This window comes from Callionymus lyra, chromosome 4 (assembly GCF_982586985.1).
Source record: "Callionymus lyra chromosome 4, fCalLyr1.hap1.1, whole genome shotgun sequence".
Lineage (NCBI taxonomy): Eukaryota > Metazoa > Chordata > Actinopteri > Syngnathiformes > Callionymidae > Callionymus > Callionymus lyra.
In genome coordinates this window covers 23,963,286-23,979,699 of record NC_141821.1, presented here as the reverse complement: position 1 = coordinate 23,979,699, position 16,414 = coordinate 23,963,286, and the positions used below count along the sequence as shown (strand labels likewise).

The 16,414-nt window shown below is 37.2% G+C and overlaps 4 non-coding genes across 4 annotated transcripts; all 4 read right to left on the bottom strand.

Annotated features, from left to right (window-relative positions):
• Positions 1-799: 799 nt before the first annotated feature.
• Positions 800-990, bottom strand: LOC148082153 (U2 spliceosomal RNA). The gene has a single exon (XR_015711255.1). It is a non-coding gene; the product is annotated as a U2 spliceosomal RNA (small nuclear RNA).
• A 4,107-nt stretch (positions 991-5,097) lies between these two features.
• LOC148082152 (U2 spliceosomal RNA) lies at positions 5,098-5,288 on the bottom strand. Its single transcript, XR_015711260.1, has one exon. It is a non-coding gene; the product is annotated as a U2 spliceosomal RNA (small nuclear RNA).
• Positions 5,289-9,927: 4,639 nt separating this feature from the next.
• LOC148082151 (U2 spliceosomal RNA) lies at positions 9,928-10,118 on the bottom strand. Its single transcript, XR_015711254.1, has one exon. It is a non-coding gene; the product is annotated as a U2 spliceosomal RNA (small nuclear RNA).
• A 4,044-nt stretch (positions 10,119-14,162) lies between these two features.
• Positions 14,163-14,353, bottom strand: LOC148082150 (U2 spliceosomal RNA). The gene has a single exon (XR_015711259.1). It is a non-coding gene; the product is annotated as a U2 spliceosomal RNA (small nuclear RNA).
• Between the last annotated feature and the right edge of the window lie 2,061 nt (positions 14,354-16,414).

Genomic DNA, 16,414 nt, shown 5'->3' with positions numbered 1-16,414 from the left:
TCACGCGATCTACTCGCAACAGCTTCGCGATCGACGTATTGCCCACCCCTGAAACAAGTGATAATATTTTATGTTTTATCTGAAAAGCCGAAATCTGGTGTGAACTGAGCAGACAGACAGATGCTTCATTAAGTCGCTGATGAATCTCTAGTCTGTTTTCAAGCTAGCCTTGAGACAGTGCATATCAGTCTGAAGTGAAATGTTGATTGTGAATGTGTATTCAAACGTTTAAGCTCTTAGATGAGGCTAGTAATTTCTACTCTATATTTTCATTATCTTTTTAGCATTAATTTAACTTATGGCGTATACATATAGTGTATAATAATTTCCAATCTAACATCCCTCAAGTGCAGTGAACGTGAACCTCGGGTCTGAATCATTAAACCTGGTAAGGGATTGTTTGGCTGCGTTCAGGAAGTAGGAGAAATTGCAGTCAGAGCTCCATAAGCACAGAGTTAGTGATTTGGTGAATGAACGAACTGAACGAATCTTATGAACGAATCATTTTAATGAACTGATTCTAGTGATTCAGTACACTCAAAAGAACTGCCGATCCCATCACTACAATAAAGTTCTACCTTACCTAAATTGAAGAAATGTTTCGAAAAAAAACTATATACATGTCACTGCCTAATGAAGAATGTCCTTTTTTTTTAGGGAGTTTCTCGTCTTTCTTTTTGCTTAACGGCCCCTAACAACATTCACAGCATTGAATGTGGCCCTTGAAGATTTATGATTGCCCACCCCTGGTGTAGCGGGATTACAACCGTTAAGTTAACATATTACTTTAGACCACTAGAGGGGGTGCACCGTTCCTGGAGGTACTGCAATACCAGGTCGATGCGTGGAGTGGACGGAGCAAGCCCCTATTCCATCTCCCTGCTCCAAAAATCAATTTAATATATGGTCCCCGGGTAGGGGACGTATCAGATATTAAACTGATAAGAACAGATACTACACTTGATCTTAGCCAAAAGGCCGAGAAGCGATAACCACAATGGGTTGGAACTAAAGGAGTGGTTCTCCTGACCCACCAACATGCTGACGGGGACACAAATGTACCTTCATCGTAAACTAATGTACACACGTGTGTCGCTGTTGAAGGACTTTTACTTGAACTCATCAGAACATCAACTCTGACCAGAAACATCTTCTGATGACTTGAAACACTGAGCTAACCTGCTGCCTCATGTCACGTGACGACGCTCTAACCAATGAGCGATCGTTTTCACCGCCATTTGCATTACAATTCCAAAACATGGAATCCTTAATAATATTTAACAAAGACTGGTTTAATAAACATGTTTGCTGCGAAACGTGCTTTGCTTACGTGTTTAAAACGAGTTTCTAGCGATTTGACATGAGGTCGTTTACTTGAGTGAGGCAATGGCTCCCTCTGCTGGATAAACTGGCAATGACTTAAAAGACAAAGATTAATTACGCACTTTGTAATATTTAACATACACAACAACTTATCGCAACACAACAGTTATTATATATGAATTTAAAAAAACACTTAACGGTGTGTGAGGTAAAGGTGTGTGAGGTATGGTTGCTCAGTAACTTTCCAACAGTCAGTCTTTGTCCGCTTCATCCAGGTCAAGCAGAAGTTAAAACTAAAAAACACAGTCGTTGTACTTTTGATTTAAAACTAATATTAACTTTATAACTTTAATAAAAACGGAAACTTTTAAAGCCCTTGTAGGTTAAAAGTGTTGATGAAGACAGGGTTTTGGCTAGCTGCTAGCTTTGTCTTTGTTTTGCTAAAACTCCACAAAGTATTGCAAATGTATCAGCAGAGTGACGGGAAATGAAGAATTTGACATAAAAGTGACTTACAAGCGAACGAGTCTCACAGAAAAGACTGTAATTCCAAGAACATCCTGGTGTTTGGAGACCTCGAGGCAACATCTCACCTGAAGTACACTCAGATAATTGTTTAGCTTGAGCTAGCGGTTAGCTTACCAGTTTAATTTATATATAATGGTCATTATAACAGTATGGAGTTTGTTTTGAAACTAATACTGTTGTTAAATAAATTGGTATTGGTTGTATAAGTAAGTAAGTAAGTATTTTTTATTTATATAGCGCATAGCACAAAGCATAACATTGAATATATATTGAATTATGACCTGTTTTTCTTTTCACAAGTCTGACGTTTTCTAATTTATTCTGTAAATTGTAAGGAATGAAAAGAAGCTGAATTAAGAATTTATATTGTGATGTCTTGACCTCGTTTCACAAAATTGTCTTTTCTGAAACAATCGGACACATTGTCATGTATCATTCTCTAATAGGAAATATTAGTGAGCAGGTAAATCACATAAGAAATGTGAAAAGATCTGTATCATTATATACTGTACGTCATATATTAACATTACCTCACTCATCAGCCGTACCATAACAATAATGCTGCTTTGATTTGGATCCTCCTCTGTCCACACCTGGATCATCTACAAATAATCTGAAAGATTATAGTAAATAATGTTAGTTAACAACGCAAAAAAAAACAACAAAAAAAACAAACAAAAAAACAACATCAACAGTGAATATTTTAAGGAAACTGTTTCCTATCAGTAAAGTATTGTACATGAGGAGATTTCAAGGTTATTAAGCCAGAAACACACATCAGGGCTACACAATTGTAATCAAGATCAAGATAATGTCGTACATTATCAGTAGCAGAAATACATTTTTTCAGTGTCCTGCAATATTGCAATTTGAAGATGATTTCTGCAAATACACAAACATCCATACTACAACATTTTCAAACTAAATATGTTTACATTTACATTATATATAGCTTCATAACATTACTGTAACCCTTTATTCTCTCACTTTACTTTCAGTGTTCACAGATCCTCCTGTGCAGCGAAGTTATCAAGCTAGTTATCAAGCTACAACTAGAAGTATATCAACCAATTTATAGATGTACTAGTCATTACACCCACACATCATCCTTTCACATAACATACTAATAAAGGTATCACATCAATATTAACATATAGAATAACAACGTTTGTATTCATTCAAATAAATAGTTTAATGTTTACCGGCCTTTTGAGAACAAAAAGAAAATAAGAAAAAAGTTAATGGTATACTTTGTTTTCCTATAACCTGAAAACTACGTAGACGGTCTGTGAAGGTGACAAGTTGGTGAAACAAAATACAGAGGGTGACAATGTTAACAAAGTAACACTTTTGTAATAACACTTCTTCTATTGAAACAATTCAAATGAAAGTATTCTTAGATTCTTCCCTGCTTTTAAAATGAATAAGGTTTTGACAATAAATGTAAATAAAAGAAGCACACTCAGTATACAGTAATCATATATTAGAAAAACACAAATGATGTCAACAAATCCAAGAAACTAGTCTGAATCTGATTCACAAAAGGTATGAATGCATGGAAGAACTTAGAGCTCAGAGTCTGGAGGACTTTTGTTCATGATCACGGTTTTAAACACAAGTTTAATACAAGAAACACTAAATAATCACATTAGTGATCAACATGATTTTAATCGCGTTTAATGGTATTATGACTAAACTAAACTAGTTAAATGTATTTTGTTTTATTGTTCGTTCTAAAGTTTGTGAAATTTAACGTTGACGTCACACACACAGAACTCTGCTCTGTCTAACCCCAGCATTCGCATGAAGACTGAGAAAGCTGGTCAGCCATTTTAGAAGCAGCACAACTGAGTGAGTGACATTGATAATAATGACACTATTGCTCAATTCTGTATATTGTGTCCATAAATGTCTGGGTCATAATGTCCACGTGTCCCTGTCCTCTAGGACATTGTTGAGCCCAGGGAACCTGTACTAAGCAGACCAGGAGCACAACAACACAACCCAGTGGCATCGGAAGCATCCAGACCTGCAACTTCTTCAGCAACCCAAAAAGTTTTGGATTTCCTCAAGTAGGAGTCCAAAAAAAAGAGCAAAGATGTCATGAGAGGTGAGGCAAAGACGGAAGGTTCCTAAACCTTCTTGTAAACACTGGTTGATGAGTTGTAAAAATGGTTTGCACATTTTGTGTTTTGAAACCTATGAGCCTTATTTATGTCAATGTTCAGACATGATGTTATTGACACGACATAGTATTCGGTCAACAGCAACAATTGATGACTTATCAAGGGGTAGGGCCGTCCCAAATAATTTCTTCTTCCAGTCCTTGACTCTCTAAATTAATTTGAATTAAAACAGACAAAGGGAAAACTTTGAGAGGAACAGGACGAAACTTAAAATTAAAACAAATACACTATTTTCCGAGACCAGATCAAAGTGGTCCTACACCAGACCTGGGCAAAGTGCTTCCCGGGGACAACAAGCGGCCCTTTGACTGTATTTTATGTGGCCCTCGTAATGTCAAATTAGGATCGTGTATAAATGGTTCTAATGCATTAACAAATGTATTTTGTATTTATTATTCATTTACATTTTCACATAAAACGTATTTACTTTTGCTGTGGCGTAAAGGGTTATTGGTCCAAGATCACATGACATCATCCTAGAGGCTTCTCCAGCTACTGGAGAAACTACATACACACACACACTGAGAGACAAACATCTTATGCAATGAGATTGGGAAACATCTTGTGAAATCGTCTTGGCCGAGTGTCCCGACACGAGTCATAACAAGGAGGTCCGGAGGGCGGACCCCACTGTGTCCTGTATAAAGTCAATGTGAATGCTGTAAGATGATGATGATGCTGATCGTAAGGATTGCTTTGTGAATTACCTGCTGGGCTTCGACCCACAGTTAATAAAATCCATCATTACCGTTGACCTGGTCTGGGTTCTCTAATTTCCAGTCGACAACCTCTTGGTTCCTTCTTTTTTTGAGTATATATTAATCCCTCAAAACATTTTTTCTAAGTAACTTGAAGAAATGTGTTGAAAAAAACTATATATACAAGAATAAAATTGCAGCTTATTTGGCTTAATAAATGTCAAGGCCTAATGGCGAATGTCCTTCCTTTTAGGGATTTTCTTGTCTCTCTTTTTGCTTTACGGCCCCTCACAACATTCACAGAATTTAGTTTGGCCCTTAAAGGATTTAAATCGTGTTGTCATGTTACTTTGGACCACTAGAGGGGGTGCACCGTTCCTGGAGGTACTGCAATACCAGGTCTATGCGTGGAGTGGACGGAGCAAGCCCCTATTCCATCTCCCTGCTCCAAAAATCAATTTAATATATGGTCCCCGGGTAGGGGACGTATCAGATATTAAACTGATAAGAACAGATACTACACTTGATCTTAGCCAAAAGGCCGAGAAGCGATAACCACAATGGGTTGGAACTAAAGGAGTGGTTCTCCTGACCCACCAACATGCTGACGGGGACACAAATGTACCTTCATCGTAAACTAATGTACACACGTGTGTCGCTGTTGAAGGACTTTTACTTGAACTCATCAAAACATCAACTCTGACCAGAAACATCTTCTGATGACTTGAAACACTGAGCTAACCTGCTGCCTCATGTCACGTGACGAAGCTCTAACCAATGAGCGATCGTTTTCACCGCCATTTGAATTACAATTCCAAAACATGGAATCCTTAATAATATTTAACAAAGACTGGTTTAATAAACATGTTTGCTGCGAAACTTGCTTTGCTTACTTGTTTAAAACGAGTTTCTAGCGATTTGACATGAGGTCGTTTACTTGAGTGAGGCAATGGCTCCCTCTGCTGGATAAACTGGCAATGACTTAAAAGACAAAGATTAATTACGCACTTTGTAATATTTAACATACACAACAACTTATCGCAACACAACAGTTATTATATATGAATTAAAAAAAACACTTAACGGTGTGTGAGGTAAAGGTGTGTGAGGTATGGTTGCTCAGTAACTTTCCAACAGTCAGTCTTTGTCCGCTTCATCCAGGTCAAGCAGAAGTTAAAACTAAAGAACACAGTCGTTGTACTTTTGATTTAAAACTAATATTAACTTTATAACTTTGATAAAAACGGAAACTTTAAAAAGCCCTTGTAGGTTAAAAGTGTTGATGAAGACAGGGTTTTGGCTAGCTGCTAGCTTTGTCTTTGCTTGCTAAAACTCCACAAAGAATTGCAAATGTATCAGCAGAGTGAAGGGAAATGAAGAAGTTGATATAAAAGTGACTTACAAGCGAACGAGTCTCACAGAAAAGACTGTAATTCCAAGAACATCCTGGTGTTTGGAGACCTCGAGGCAACATCTCACCTGAAGTACACTCAGATAATTGTTTAGCTTCAGCTAGCGGTTAGCTTACCAGTTTAATTTATATATAATGGTCATTATAACAGTATGGAGTTTGTTTTGAAATTAATACTGTTATTAAATATATTGGTATTGGTTGTATAACATTGAATATATATTGAATTATGACCGGTTTTTCTTTTCACAAGTCTGACATTTTCTAATTTATTCTGTAAATAGTAAGGAATGAAAAGAAGCTGAATTAAGAATTTATATTGTGATGTCTTGACCCCCTTTCACAAAGCTGGCTTTTCTGAAACAATCAGACACATTGTCATGTATTATTCACTAATAGGAAATATTAGTGAGCAGGTAAATCACATAATAAATGTGAAAAGACCTGTATCATTATATACTGTACGTCATATATTAAAATTACCTCACTTATCAGCCGTACCATAACAATAATGCTGCTTTGATTTGGATCCTCCTCTGTCCACACCTGGATCATCTACAAATAATCTGAAAGATTATAGTAAATAATGTTAGTTAACAACGCAACAACATCAACAGAGTATTTCTTTTAAGGAAACTGTTTCCTATCAGTAAAGTATTGTACATGAGAAGATTTCAAGGTTATTAAGCCAGAAACACACATCAGGTCTACACAATTGTAATCAAGATCAAGATAATGTCGTACATTATCAGTAGTAGAAATACATTTTTTCAGTGTTCTGCAATATTTCAATTTGAAAATGATTTCTGCAAATACACAAACCTCCATACTACAACATTTTAAAACTAATTAATTATATACAGTATAGCTTCATAACATTACTGTAATCCTTTGTTCTCTCACTCTACTTTTAATTTCAGTGTTCACCGATCCTCCTCTGCAGCGAAGTCATCATCCCTGATACCTCCACTGGTCTGTCATCCCCCTCTTCCTTGTGTTACTACAACTAGAAGTATATCAACCAATTTATAGATGTACTAGTCATTACACCCACACATCATCCTTTCACACAACATACTACTAAAGGTATCACAACAATATTAACATATGGAACAAGGTTTGTATTCATTCAAATAAATAGTTTATTGTTTACCGGCCTTTTGAGAACAAAAAGAAGATAAGAAAAAGAAAAAAGTTAATGATATACTTTGTTTTCCTATAACCTGAAAACTACGTAGACGGTCTGTGAAGCTGACAAGTTGGTGCAACAAAATACAGAGGGTGACAATGTTAACAAAGTGCAAACAACCCTGTAAGTGTCAATATTACTGAGTGATCACAAAAAGTCCGGAACTAAATAAAAGTAACACTTTTGTAACAACACTTAGAATAAACAAGTCAAATAAAACTATTCTTAGATTCTTCCCTGCTTTAAAATGAATACGTTTTTGACAATAAATGTAAATAAAAGAAGCACACTCAGGATAATCATATATTACAAAAACACAAATTATGTCAACAAATCCAAGAAACTAGTCTGAATCTGATTCACAAAAGGTATGAATGGATGGAAGAACTTAGAGCTCAGAGTCTGGAGGACTTTTGTTCATGATCACGGTTTTAAACACAATTTTAATACAAGAAACACTCAATAATCACATTAGTGATCAACAGGATTTGTAAGTTAGTTAGTAAAGCGTTTAATGGTGTTATGACTAAACTAAACTAGTTAAATGTATTTTGTTCTATTGTACGTTCTAAAGTTTGTGATATTCAAATGTAACGGAGTGTACGTTGACGTCACACACACAGAACTCTGCGCTTTCTAACCCCAGCATTCTCATAAAGACTGAGAAAGAGCTCTGACTGCAATTTCTCCTACTTCCTGAACGCAGCCAAACAATCCGTTACTAGTTTTAATGATTCAGACCCGAGGTTCACGTTCACTGCACTTCAGGGACAATGCAAAAAAAAAAAAAAAGACGCCCGGTGCGTTCACGGACAAGGACGAGTGACATTCGCGAAGAATTAGCAAATAGAGAAGATCTTGAGGTGTGTTCACAGCCGAACTTGAATCCTCGTTCACTGACCGAATCCCTGACGCGCAAATCACCGGAAGAGAATCCTTTTCACTGACCGAATCTTTGAGAATCCCCGGATGAGAATCACCAGAATAGAATCACCGGATGAGAATCCTCGTTCAGTCAAAATAAAACAAAAATAATAATAATAAAATGTAATATAAACTTAAATGCAATCAACAATAAATTAAAAAGGCCTCGTTTAAGTAAAAACAAATATTAAAATAAGAAATCCTTAAAAACTAAATGTTCTGTAGCAAAGTCCCTCTCTCCCTCCTCAGTCCCTCCCCCCGGACCCACGAGTAGCTGCGTCGTTCGCTGATGCCGAGGATTCATCGAGTCATAGAATCATAGAATCATCATCATCATATCATGATAATCATCATCATAGAATCCTCCCACCGGCACGATCGCGGCTGAGTGACTTCAACTGAACTGAGAAAGGAACGAATCACTTCATGAAGTGATTCGGTTCAGTACGTTCACTCAAAAGATTCGTTCTTTCGAACAAAAAAAAGAGCAAAGATGTCATGAGAGGTGAGGCAAAGACGGAAGGTTCCTAAACCTTCTTGTAAACACTTGTTGATGAGTTGTAAAAATGGTTTGCACATTTTGTGTTTTGAAACCTGTGAGCTTTATTTATGTCAATGTTCAGACACGATGTTATTGACACGACATAGCATTCGGTCAACAGCAACCATTGATGACTTATCAAGGGGTAGGGCCGTCCCAAATAATTTCTTCTTCCAGTCCTTGACTCTCTAAATGAATTTGAATTAAAACAGACCAAGTGAAAACTTTGAGAGGAACAGGACGAAACTTAAAATTAAAACAAATACACTATTTTCCGAGACCAGATCAAAGTGGTCCTACACCAGAACTGGGCAAAGTGCTTCCCGGGGGCAACATGCGGCCCTTTGACTGTATTTTATGTGGCCCTCGTAATGTCAAATTACGATCGTGTATAAATGGTTCTAATGCACTAACAAATGTATTTTGTATTTATTATTCATTTACATTTTCACATAAAACTTATTTACTTTTGTTGTGGGTTATTGGTCCAAGATCACATGACATCATCCTAGAGGCTTCTCCAGCTACTGGAGAAACTACACACACACACACACACTGAGAGACAAACATCTTATGCAATGAGATTGGGAAACATCTTGTGAAATCGTCTTGGCCGAGTGTCCCGGCATGAGTCATATCAAGGAGGTCCGGAGGGCGGACCCCACTGTGTCCTGTATAAAGTCAATGTGAATGCTGTAAGATGATGATGATGCTGATGATCGTAAGGATTGCTTTGTAAATTACCTGCTGGGCTTCGACCCACAGGTAATAAAATCCATCATTACCGTTGACCTGGTCTGGGTTCTCTAATTTCCAGTCGACAACCTCTTGGTTCCTTCTTCTATACTTTTCCCCTCCTTTTTGTGTGTAATTTTTTGAGTATATATTAATCCCTCAAAACATTTCTTCTAAGTAAATTGAAGAAATGTGTTGAAAAAAACTATATATACAAGAATAAAATTGCAGCTTATTTGGCTTAATAAATGTCAAGGCCTAATGGCGAATGTCCTTACTTTTAGGGATTTTCTTGTCTTTCTTTTTGCTTTACGGCCCCTCACAACATTCACAGAAATTAGTGCAGCCATTAAGGATTTAAATCGTGTTGTCATGTTACTTTGGACCACTAGAGGGGGTGCACCGTTCCTGGAGGTACTGCAATACCAGGTCGATGCGTGGAGTGGACGGAGCAAGCCCCTATTCCATCTCCCTGCTCCAAAAATCAATTTAATATATGGTCCCCGGGTAGGGGACGTATCAGATATTAAACTGATAAGAACAGATACTACACTTGATCTTAGCCAAAAGGCCGAGAAGCGATAACCACAGTGGGTTTGAACTAAAGGAGAGGTTCTCCTGACCCACCAACATGCTGACGGGGACACAAATGTACCTTCATCGTAAACTAATGTACACACGTGTGTCGCTGTTGAAGGACTTTTACTTGAACTCATCAGAACATCAACTCTGACCAGAAACATCTTCTGATGACTTGAAACACTGAGCTAACCTGCTGCCTCATGTCACGTGACGACGCTCTAACCAATGAGCGATCGTTTTTACCGCCATTTGAATTACAATTCCAAAACATGGAATCCTTAATAATATTGAACAAAGACTGGTTTAATAAACATGTTAGCTGCGAAACTTGCTTTGCTTACGCGTTTAAAACGAGTTTCTAGCGATTTGACATGAGGTTGTTTACTTGAGTGAGGCAATGGCTCCCTCTGCTGGATAAACTGGAAACGACTTAAATGACAAAGATTAATTACGCACATTGTAATATTTAACATACACAACAACTTATCGCAACACAACAGTTATTATATATGAATTAAAAAAAACACTTAACGGTGTGTGAGGTAAAGGTGTGTGAGATATGGTTGCTCAGTAACTTTCCAACAGTCAGTCTTTGTCCGCTTCATCCAGGTCAAGCAGAAGTTAAAACTAAAGAACACAGTCGTTGTACTTTTGATTTAAAACTAATATTAACTTTATAACTTTAATAAAAACGGAAACTTTTAAAGCCCTTGTAGGTTAAAAGTGTTGATGAAGACAGGATTTTGGCTAGCTGCTAGCTTTGTCTTTGCTTGCTAAAACTCCACAAAGTATTGCAAATGTATCAGCAGAGTGAAGGGAAATGAAGAATTTGACATAAAAGTGACTTACAAGCGAACGAGTCTCACAGAAAAGACTGTAATTCCAAGAACATCCTGGTGTTTGGAGACCTCGAGGCAACATCTCACCTGAAGTACACTCAGATAATTGTTTAGCTTGAGCTAGCGGTTAGCTTACCAGTTTAATTTATATATAATGGTCATTATAACAGTATGGAGTTTGTTTTGAAACTAATACTGTTATTAAATAAATTGGTATTGGTTGTATAAGTAAGTAAGTAAGTAATTTTTATTTATATAGCGCATAGCACAAAGCATAACATTGAATATATATTGAATTATGACCTGTTTTTCTTTTCACAAGTCTGACGTTTTCTAATTTATTCTGTAAATAAGATGTCTGACCCCGTTTCACAAAATTGTCTTTTCTGAAACAATCGGACACATTGTCATGTATCATTCTCTAATAGGAAATATTAGTGAGCAGGTAAATCACATAAGAAATGTGAAAAGATCTGTATCATTATATACTGTACGTCATATATTAACATTACCTCACTTATCAACCGTACCATAACAATAATGCTGCTTTGATTTGGATCCTCCTCTGTCCACACCTGGATCATCTACAAATAATCTGAAAGATTATAGTAAATAATGTTAGTTAACAACGCAAAAAAAAAAAAAAAAAAAACAACATCAACAGTGAATATTTTAAGGAAACTGTTTCCTATCAGTAAAGTATTGTACATGAGAAGATTTCAAGGTTATTAAGCCAGAAACACACATCAGGGCTACACAATTGTAATCAAGATCAAGATAATGTCGTACATTATCAGTAGCAGAAATACATTTTTTCAGTGTCCTGCAATATTGCAATTTGAAAATGATTTCTGCAAATACACAAACATCCATACTACAACATTTTCAAACTAAATATGTTTACATTTACATTATATATAGCTTCATAACATTACTGTAACTCTTTATTCTCTCACTTTACTTTCAGTGTTCACAGATCCTCCTGTGCAGCGAAGTTATCAAGCTAGTTATCAAGCTACAACTAGAAGTATATCAACCAATTTATAGATGTACTAGTCATTACACCCACACATCATCCTTTCACATAACATACTAATAAAGGTATCACAACAATATTAACATATAGAATAACAACGTTTGTATTCATTCAAATAAATAGTTTAATGTTTACCGGCCTTTTGAGAACAAAAAGATAATAAGAAAAAAGTTAAATGGTATACTTGGTTTTCCTATAACCTGAAAATTACGTAGACGGTCTGTGAAGGTGACAAGTTGGTGAAACAAAATACAGAGGGTGACAATGTTAACAAAGTAACACTTTTGTAATAACACTTCTTCTATTGAAACAATTCAAATGAAAGTATTCTTAGATTCTTCCCTGCTTTTAAAATGAATAAGGTGTTGACAATAAATGTAAATAAATGAAGCACACTCAGTATACAGTAATCATATATTAGAAAAACACAAATGATGTCAACAAATCCAAGAAAATAGTCTGAACCTGATTCACAAAAGGTGTGAATGCATGGAAGGACCTTAGAGCTCAGAGTCTGGAGGACTTTTGTTCATGATCACGGTTTTAAACACAAGTTTATTACAAGAAACACTAAATAATCACATTAGTGATCAACATGATTTTAATCGCGTTTAATGGTATTATGACTAAACTAAACTAGTTAAATGTATTTTGTTTTATTGTTCGTTCTAAAGTTTGTGAAATTTAACGTTGACGTCACACACACAGAAATCTGCTCTGTCTAACCCCAGCATTCGCATGAAGACTGAGAAAGCTGGTCAGCCATTTTAGAAGCAGCACAACTGAGTGAGTGACATTGATAATAATGACACTATTGCTCAATTCTGTATATTGTGTCCATAAATGTCTGGGTCATAATGTCCACGTGTCCCTGTCCTCTAGGACATTGTTGAGCCCAGGGAACCTGTACTAAGCAGACCAGGAGCACAACAACACAACCCAGTGGCATTGGAAGCATCCAGACCTGCAACTTCTTCAGCAACCCAAAAAGTTTTGGATTTCCTCAAGTAGGAGTCCAAAAAAAAGAGCAAAGATGTCATGAGAGGTGAGGCAAAGACGGAAGGTTCCTAAACCTTCTTGTAAACACTGGTTGATGAGTTGTAAAAATGGTTTGCACATTTTGTGTTTTGAAACCTGTGAGCCTTATTTATGTCAATGTTCAGACACGATGTTATAGACACGACATAGCATTCGGTCAACAGCAACAATTGATGACTTATCAAGGGGTAGGGCCGCCCCAAATCATTTCTTCTTCCAGTCCTTGACTCTCTAAATTAATTTGAATTAAAACAGACCAAGGGAAAACTTTGAGAGGAACAGGACGAAACTTAAAATTAAAACAAATACACTATTTTCCGAGACCAGATCAAAGTGGTCCTACACCAGAACTGGGCAAAGTGATTCCCGGGGGCAACAAGCGGCCCTTTGACTGTATTTTATGTGGCCCTCGTAATGTCAAATTACGATCGTGTATAAATGGTTCTAATGCATTAACAAATGTATTTTGTATTTATTATTCATTTACATTTTCACATAAAACTTATTTACTTTTGTTGTGGCGTCAAGGGTTATTGGTCCAAGATCACATGACATCATCCTAGAGGCTTCTCCAGCTACTGGAGAAACTACACACACACACACACTGAGAGACAAACATATTATCCAATGAGATCTTGTGAAATCGTCTTGGCCGGGTGTCCCGACACGAGTCATAACAAGGAGGTCCGGAGGGCGGACCCCACTGTGTCCTGTATAAAGTCAATGTGAATGCTGTAAGATGATGATGATGCTGATCGTAAGGATTGCTTTGTGAATTACCTGCTGGGCTTCGACCCACAGTTAATAAAATCGATCATTACCGTTGACCTGGTCTGGGTTCACTAATTTCCAGTCGACAACCTCTTGGTTCCTTCTTTTTTTGAGTATATATTAATCCCTCAAAACATTTTTTCTAAGTAACTTGAAGAAATGTGTTAAAAAAAACTATATATGCAAGAATAAAATTGCAGCTTATTTGGCTTAATAAATGTCAAGGCCTAATGGCGAATGTCCTTCCTTTTAGGGATTTTCTTGTCTTTCTTTTTGCTTTACGGCCCCTCACAACATTCACAGAAATTAGTGCGGCCCTTAAGGATTTAAATCGTGTTGTCATATTACTTTAGACCACTAGAGGGGGTGCACCGTTCCTGGAGGTACTGCAATACCAGGCCGATGCGTGGAGTGGACGGAGCAAGCCCCTATTCCATCTCCCTGCTCCAAAAATCAATTTAATATATGGTCCCCGGGTAGGGGACGTATCAGATATTAAACTGATAAGAACAGATACTACACTTGATCTTAGCCAAAAGGCCGAGAAGCGATAACCACAGTGGGTTGGAACTAAAGGAGTGGTTCTCCTGACCCACCAACATGCTGACGGGGACACAAATGTACCTTCATCGTAAACTAATGTACACACGTGTGTCGCTGTTGAAGGACTTTTACTTGAACTCATCAAAACATCAACTCTGACCAGAAACATCTTCTGATGACTTGAAACACTGAGCTAACCTGCTGCCTGTTTAAAACGAGTTTCTAGCGATTTGACATGAGGTTGTTTACTTGAGTGAGGCAATGGCTCCCTCTGCTGGATAAACTGGAAACGACTTAAATGACAAAGATTAATTACGCAAATTGTAATATTTAACATACACAACAACTTATCGCAACACAACAGTTATTATATATGAATTTAAAAAAACACTTAACGGTGTGTGAGGTAATGGTGTGTGAGGTATGGTTGCTCAGTAACTTTCCAACAGTCAAACCTCCGTCTTCGTCCGCTTCATCCAGGTCAACGAGAAGATAAACACAGCCGTTGTACATTTGATTTAACGTTTCAAAAACAAACTAACATTAACTTTATTACTTTAATAAACCCTACCTAAAATTACCTACAAGTGCGTTAAAAGTGTTGATAAAGACAGGATTTTGGCTAGCAGCTAGCTTTGTCTCAGCTGTCTAAAAACTCCACAAAGTATTGCAAATGTATCAGCAGAGTGAAGGGAAATGAAGAAGTTGATATAAAAGTGACTTACAAGCGAACGAGTCCCACTGAAAAGACTGTAATTCCAAGAACATCCTGGTGTTTGGAGACCTCGAGGCAACATCTCACCTGAAGTACACTCAGATAATTGTTTAGCTTCAGCTAGCGGTTAGCTTACCAGTTTATTTATATATAATGGTCATTATAACAATATGGAGTTTGTTTTGATCATTAAACACAGTGGTATTGGTTGTATAAAAATGAATATATATTGAATTATAACATGTTTTTCTTTTCACAATATTGTGATGTCTGACCCCCTTTCACAAAGTTGTCTTTTCTGAAACAATCAGACACATTGGCATGATTTATATTATCTTAGAACTCTTGCATTAACACACATGTACATCACTGGCCAGACCCGGCGGCATTGGCGGGCATTGGGGGGCCGTGCCCGCCCCCAGGGTCAGCCGTGGCCGCCCTGGCAGGAAGGTAGTTTTTTTTACTTAAGAGTGGTCAACCCTCTGCCCTGTCGAACAAAGCCAGAGCGCTGGCCTATTACAGGTGATGTAAATGTACAATTTTGTAGCTCAACGCTTTAGTTATTTCCATGAGAGAACACAACACAACAATGCTCCAGCAATCCGGGATTCCAAATGTGTTTCGTTTATTATCTTCTCCGATCTCTCAACACACATCCATCAATGTCAAGAGAACAGCACACCCAAGTGGTCATTAGGTTCCACTACAGTTATTGTTATCATTAATGGTTACAGTTGCTTATAGAGTCAGTTACGTTTTGGTTTTCAGTATGAACATCCGTAATACCCTGACGAAAAAAAGTAACAAGGAGAGCGAGCAGGAAGCAGCGCCATCCATGTCTACTGAAAACACAAGCACTGAAGTCAACCTGAACACTGGAGTGAACATTTAAAAACTGAGAGAGGTCGCTGCAGCTAAAGCCTTCACTTGAACTCACCAAGACACCTGCCGTGGACTTGGGCTCGGTGAAAGTTCAGTATTGTTTTTATCTTTTAAAAACAAGGCTCCTGTAGAATGACTAAATAGCCTATATTTTCATGTTGGTCATTTGGTTCCCTTAAAAAAAAGATATTTTTTAGCAACTGGGCTTCATCAAGTAGTCAAACAGATCACACATCACACCTGATGAACATGATTTTGTTCAATAAGATGAAAACTTATTTGATGGTTCAATCCAGTGCTCAGGTTGACTTCAGTGCTTATGTTTTTAGTAGAAGTGAAGCTGTGGTGCTTTAGATTAATAAATGGGCACAGCACTAAACTTTGTTGTTGGTTTTTATTTTTTTTTAGATTTTGGGATCAACCATCACTTTTTAGTAATGGGAGAATTATTTCTCTGTACTGTGCGAGTCGTC